General features: G+C 46.1%; 1 pseudogene; it reads right to left on the bottom strand.

Moving 5' to 3' along the window:
- Positions 1–795: 795 nt before the first annotated feature.
- LOC110320713 lies at positions 796–1737 on the bottom strand (annotated as a pseudogene).
- Positions 1738–7055: the final 5318 nt, after the last annotated feature.

The following is a 7055-nucleotide window of genomic DNA, read 5'->3' as shown; positions in this document are numbered from 1 at the left end:
CACAAAGGTCATTCTTGAGTGGTCGGAGGCTTCCTACGTCCTATTTCTTGCAACACATACATTTAGAGAAGTGGTCATCTATCTGAACACAGGACATGGCTGCAGATGCTATAAGGTGTTATGTAGCCAGTGATATGCACATTCTTTGACTCTTTATCAGATTCCCCCAAATTCTGCCATGCCTGGCTCGCCCCTGGGATTTGAATTAGGGGCTGTGGATTTTTCAGCACATGTATTACCACCATGAATTGTGCAGTTTGAATCCCAGAACCCTGGCTGGCTGGATCACAAGAAAGTGAAGAAAGGACAGATACAATGAATCTGGGAGCAGGGGTTCTCTAACAGCTGCAACATGAAACCTCACTGTGTTTGTTACGTACAGCACCGGGGAGGGGTTAGCTAGTTTCAGGAGGAGGTCACGGAGGGTGAGCTGTCTCATGTCTCAGGCTATAAACATCCAGGAAGACGAAGCCTAATCGCTCACACTGGTCAACCGTTCCTAAACACCCATTCAGACATTTTTGTTTGTTGGTTGGTTGGGTTTTTTGGTTTTGTTTTGTTTTTTGTTTGTTTGGTTTTGTTGTGGGGGAGGGTGCAACGAACTTTATTGATGGTGTCTAAGAGAGTAGGGCTCCCTAGCCTCCTCTCATTATTATGGGAGTCTGAGATGGAAACTGTGAGGGAGATGTCAGTATTGTGGGCCGAGTTGGGTCAGGGACTCCTCAGCAACTGAGGACCTCCCTCTTTCTCTCAGTGTCCTTGCTGGGGTGGGTGGTCCAGGGTTTCTTTCTCCTTGGAGGCCATGTAGGCCATGAGGTCCACCACCCTGTTGCTGTAGCCATATTCATTGGAATACTGGGAGGAGGAGTGGAGAGATACTGTTGAAGTTGCAGGAGACAACCTGGTCCTTGGTGTAGTGCAGGATGCCCTTTAGTGGGCCCTTGGATGCCTACTTCACCACCTTCTTGATTTTATCATACTTGTCAGGTTTCTCTAGGTGGCATGTCAGATCCACAATGGATACACTGGGGGTAGGAACATGAAAGACCATGCCAGTGAGCTTCTTTTTCAGCTCTGGGATGACCTTGCCCACAGCCTTGGCATCACCAATGGATGCAGGGATGATGGTCTGAGCAGCCCCATGGCCATCACGCCACAGCTTTCCAGAAGGACCATCCAAAGTCTTCTGAGTGGCAGTGATGGCATAGACTGTAGTCATGAGTCTTTCCATGATGCCAAAGTTGTTGTGGATGACCTTGGCCAGGGGGCGCTAAGCAGTTGGTGGTACAGGATTCATTGCTGACAAACTTGAGTGAGTTATCATATTTCTCGTGGTTCATACCCATCACAAACATTGGGGCATTGGTAGAAGGGGTGGAGACGATGACCCTTGTGGTCTCATCCTTCTAGTGGGTCTCGGCCTTCTCCATGGTGGTGAAGATGCCAGTAGACTCCACGACGTACTTAGCACCAGCATCACCCCATTTGATGTTAGCAGGATCTCAGTCCTGGAAGATGGTGATGGGCTTCCCATTGATGACAAGCTTCCCATTCTCAGCTTTGACTGTGCCATTGAACTTGCTATAGATAGAGTATACTGGAACATGTAGACCATGTAGTTGAGGTCAACGAAGGGGTTACTGATGGCAACAATGTCCTCTTTGCCAGATGCAGAAAAGGAAGCCCTGGTAACCAGGTGTCCAATAAGCCAAATACATTTACACCAACCTTCACCATTGTGTCTACAGGACAAGGTTGGCATTGCACAAGAGAATGCAGCTGTCTCTGGAATAGGGAGGAGCATAGCTGTTTATTTGTTTTGAGATGGTTACTCTGTGCAACTCTGGATGTCCTGGAACTCACTTTATAGACCAGGCTGGCCTTGAATTCAGAGATCATCCTGCCTCTGCCTTCCAAGTGCTGGAATTAAAGGCACGAGCCATCATTTCCTGACCTTTACTCAGACTCTTAAGGAAAGCTTTGCTGTCTCATTGTACCTGACCTTTATGGGCAATGACTTTGCCAGTTTACCATGGACCAACTGGTCTCAGAGTCCTTAGCAGGATGTATTCATGTCAAAGGACACATTCACTACGTCAGAGCTTTCTCTCCTTCCTACAATCACAGTGCTATGGGGAAGAATATGTGCCATCTCAGAATACATCCCGGCACACCAGAACCATGGATGTGTTTGTTCAAATCACAGTCGTAGGGGTGGAAAGATGGCTCAGCGATTAAAGACACTGACTGCTTTCTAGAGGTTCAATTCCCAGCAACCACATGGTGGCTCACAACCATCTATAATGGGATCCAATGCCCTCTTCGTGTGGTCTGAAGACAGCAACAGTGTACTCATATATTTAAAATAAATAAGTAAATCTTAAAAAACAAAAAACAAACAAACAAAAAAAACCCAAAAAACCCACAATCATAACTCTCTGAGTCTCCGAGGTTGTAAGGCAATGAAGAAGGTTCTGGAATGAATGGCCAGTCTTAGAAGCCATGGCTGTCATGTGTGACTCTGCTTCTATGACTCCTGGTCTGAGGCATAGCTCAGGGTTCACAGCTAACCTTGTATGCGTACTACAGGGCAGCACTCTCTGCCTGCTGAGGTGGGTGTTGAGTGATCGGGTGTTCCTAGGTTGTGTTATTCTGCAATGGCTGGTGCAGCTGAGTACTACACACTGAGTGGCCCAAACAGCAGAAACGTGCTGTCCTGAAGTTCTGGGAGTAGAGGGCCAAGACCCAGCCGATGGCAGGACCAGTTTTTCATTTTATTTTGTTTTTCTTCAACATTCTCTCCTTTGGTCTCTGTTCTTCTTAAAATGCACCAGTCAAGTTGGATTCGGGCCTATTCTCTGATTTTTAGCTTAATTACCCCTTTAAAGTTCCTAGCTCCAAATACTGTCACATTCTGAGGTACGAGAAGTTAGGCCTTCAGTGTATAAATGGGACTTGAGGTGGCGCCTATAGCACTGCCTTTAGCAATTAAATGAATTGCCATTCTCACTGGATAGAGGCCACATGCTTGCCAGCTTGGGTCTGCCTCATTCCTTAAAAAAACGAGGCCCAGGACCACTTACATTCAAACCATTTGAGGTCTTAACAAAATCCTCCGGCTCCAAACATGTACGTCATAATCTGGGGGAGAGGACAGCAGGACCCAGCGACAGTGCATGCTTGTTTTAACGTGAAGACGAAACTTTCGTTTAATTGAGGAATGTTAAGGAATGGCTGCCGATAGCAGACCACTCTCCTTTATCCTGTAACCACTGTAGCTTCCAAGTAAAAGCCACTGAGAGACAAGCGGAACCGGACTGTGTGAAGTCTGAGTGGGGATTCCAGTTTATTTTCATGGCGCTTCAGGTACCACAGTTCCAGAGAAAGTCACTTCCGGGCAGCAGTCAGCATCTGCCCCTTCCCTTCCCTTCAGGGCAGTGCAGTTGTGGATACCAAGAAAGGCCGCAGGGAGTTATCTTCCTAGCTGCGCGCTATGGAATGCAGGCCGACAAGGAGCCCCAGTGTTACTTTTGGGGGGAGCTTTCTCATCCCACCCTCAATCTCTCTCTCTCTCTCTCTCTCTCTCTCTCTCTCTCTCTCTCTCTCTCTCTCTCTCTCTAAGACAGGGTTTCTCTGTGTAGCCTTGACTGCTGTCCTGGAACTCAGTTTGTAGACCAGGCTGGCCTCGAACTCAGAGATCCGCCTGCCTCTGCCTCCCAAGTGCTGGGATTAAAGGCGTGGGCCACCACACCCAGTCATCCTCAATCTCTGCTTCTGGCTGAACCTGAAGTAATCTACCCCCATAATGGTCTAAGGCAGTGTGGTTCTCAACCTGTGGGTCAAAACCCCTTTGGGGGGTCAAACAATGCTATCACAGGGGTCACCTTAGGACCACCTGCATATCAGATATTAACGTTATGATTCAAAACAGTAGCAAAACTACAGTTATGAAGTAGCAACGAAAATAATTTGGTGGTTGGGGCATCACCACAACATGAGGAACTGTATTAAAGGGTCACAGTATTGAGAAGGCTGAGCCCATCGTTCTGAGGCCTGAGCCTTGAAATAGTGTTTCAAAGGATGGGCAACAGTGCTATTCCAGAGCCCACCGCCAGAGGAGGGATAGAGGTTGAGGTGGGTTCTTCTTGTTGCTGACTACTCCAAAGCTTCCGATTATGTCACACGAGGTAGGGTCATGCGTCAGACAAGCAATGTAAGGCCTCTGGAGTGGGTGTCTGCTACAGGTGTTCCTGTGTGCACACCCAGGGCCCACGCCTGTGCTGGGGTGGCTACCAGCCTCCCGTGTAAAAGTTCCAGCAAAACAGCTGGTGAGTGGGACTCTAAGTGGAAGTGATTTTCCTAGCACCATGACAACAAGACACCCTCGGAGCTAATGGCGACACTTCAGTCCTCGTCCTTCTCTGCTGGTTCCTGCTTACACTTCATGTTTCTTAAAATACTTGCCTGGCTGGCAATGTGGTGACTCACCTGTACCATCGCTGCACCGAGCCAAGTGGGAGGCACTTCCTTTTGCAGAGGAGTCAGGAGCCAGCCCAGCACCTGAAGCCTTTCATTCACTTACAGTTCCTGTCAAGGGCGGGTGTTCTCACTCTCCAGAGCCCACCAAAGCTGCAATTGCTCAAGGAAGCAAAGCCGTATGGATGCGTCAAGCTGCGGCACTTGGACTACATAGAGTTTAGGGAAATTAGGCAGATTTGCCTAGCTATCTCCTTCGCATCTTCAGTCCTGTGTGAGGTACTTGGGCCAAGTGCTGAAATAGGAAATCTCGCATGGAGTCACCATTGCCTGTGGTACTCTGGGGCATCTCGGAGTCAGTTTTGTTTCTGGAATTCCGTGAATTCTGATGTACTTAAATGATGTAAAGTTCTGAACTCGTGTGAATTGGAACTCACCCAGTTTATAATGTTAAAGTAGTAAGAAATATTTGTCAAGCATTTTGCTGTCGACTAAGATTGTGTCTGTGTACCTTATATCTGCTTGAGTTCCACGGGCTGCACATTGTGTTCTATGTGCCCAGGAGTCGGAGTCAAATCCTTGGTTCACTGATTCTAAGCTGGGCGACTTTAGTCAGGTTAATTTGTCTCCTAGAATGTTCATTTCCTTAACTTTTTGAAATAGTGTCCTCCAAATTACATAAATAAAACGGGAGACCATGATTACAAAAGCACAGTCCAGGGGCAGGAGAAATGTTTCTGTGCTTTCTGCAATTCCAGATGACCCGAGTTTGATTCCCAGCACCCATATCAGGGGGCTAACAACCACATGCAACTTCTGCTTCAGAATATCAGACAATCGCTTCTGGCTTTTATATACAGACAGACAGACATGTTATATAAAATTAATCTTCTGGAGAAAAAAGAAAGAAAGATTCAGGATAGAGCAAGGGCAATGTGTACTTGAGCCTTTTCCTGTCTCTGTGGTTTTTTCTCACAGTTTGGAGTGAGCACTAGTTCTGGCTACCCAGTGTTAACATCAATCCATTTACATATGTGGGTTTGCATACCTTTAGAACATAGTAAATAATTATCCAAGAAATAGATGGTCAGGACACATACTCTGAGACCAGTGGTGGTGAAAATCACAAGGAGTGATTTGTCTTCGTTAGGGTTACTATTGCTATGATGAAACACCATTACCAAAAATCAGCTTAGGAGGAAAGTATTTATTCCACTCACGGTTCAGTATAGCAATTCATCATCAAAAGCAATGAGGACAGGGACTCCAACAAGGAAACCTGGAGGCAGAAGCTGATGCAGAGGTCATGGAGGGCGCTGTTTACTCACTTGCTCCTCATGGCTTACTCAGCCTGCTTTCTTATAGACATCAGGACTACCAGCCCTTGGGATGGCCCCAGCCACAATGGTCTAGACACACCCCACCCATCACTACTTAAGAAAATGCCTTCTAGGCTTGCTTACAGCCTGATCTTACAGAGGCATTTTTCTTTCTTTCTTTCTTTCTTTCTTTCTTTCTTTCTTTCTTTCTTTCTTTCTTTCTTTCTTTCTTTCTTTCTTTCTTTCTTTCTTTCTTTTTTTCTTTCTCTCTTTCTTTCTTTCTTTTTTTTGTCTTTTTTTCTTAGTTGAGGTTTCCTCTTCTCTGATGACTCTAGCTTGTGCCAAGCAGACATAGGTTAGCTAGCTCAGATGGTCTTCATAATGTTATAAAATCAAAGACTCTAACTTCCAGAGACCTGTGGGTAGTTTCCTTCTGGAAGATCCTTTGCAACTCTCTGTATTATAAAAAGTTGTTTCTAACTACAGGGTACCAGCTGCAAGGCTCCTTTCTAACGCCCTTCCTTCAAAAGCATCCCGTTTCTTCAGATTTCGCTCAAGCTTCGGCCAACTTCTGGGTGTCCGGCACAGAGATCTGTATTTCTCTTCAACTTTCAGTGTTTGCTTGTTTCCTTTCTGTTTTTCTACCTGCTTAGGTCTTTTGGTCCACCACATGATACTGGAAAGAGACAGCACTTGAGTCCAGTCACATTCCTCACCCCTCTACCCCACCCCTTTTTTTCCTTTTTGGTTTTCTGAGATAGCAGTTCTCTGTGTAGCTCTGGGTATCCCGGAGCTCACTCTGTAGACCAGGCTGGCCTTGAACTCAGAGAGATTTGACTGCCTCTGCATCTGTCTTCCAAGTGCTGAGTTCGAAGCCATGAGTCACTATCACTGGCTGTATTTCACATCTTTCAAATGAATCTGTGTAAGTTGCTTTTCCAATGTGATGAAGAGACACCAGGACCAAGGAGAGTTACAGAAGAAAGCATTAATAGGGACTTACAGTTTTCAGAGGGTGAGTCCATGCTCATCATGGTTGAGAGCATGACAGCAGGCAGGCACAGGGCTAGAGCAATGTGGCACCACCATCCAGACAAAGAGAATGTGAATGGATATTTACTAATTACACATCTGATATAAAGTTAATATCCAAAATATTTAAAGAAGAAGGAGAAGAAGAAGAAGAAGGGGAAGAAGAAGAAGAAGAAGAAGAAGAAGAAGAAGAAGAAGAAGAAGAAGAAGAAGAAGAAGAAGAAGAAG

Source organism: Mus pahari, chromosome 4 (genome assembly GCF_900095145.1).
Source record: "Mus pahari chromosome 4, PAHARI_EIJ_v1.1, whole genome shotgun sequence".
Classification (NCBI taxonomy): Eukaryota; Metazoa; Chordata; class Mammalia; order Rodentia; family Muridae; genus Mus; species Mus pahari.
The sequence above is the reverse complement of the archived record's forward strand: the minus strand, read 5'-3'. Positions and strand labels throughout refer to the sequence as shown.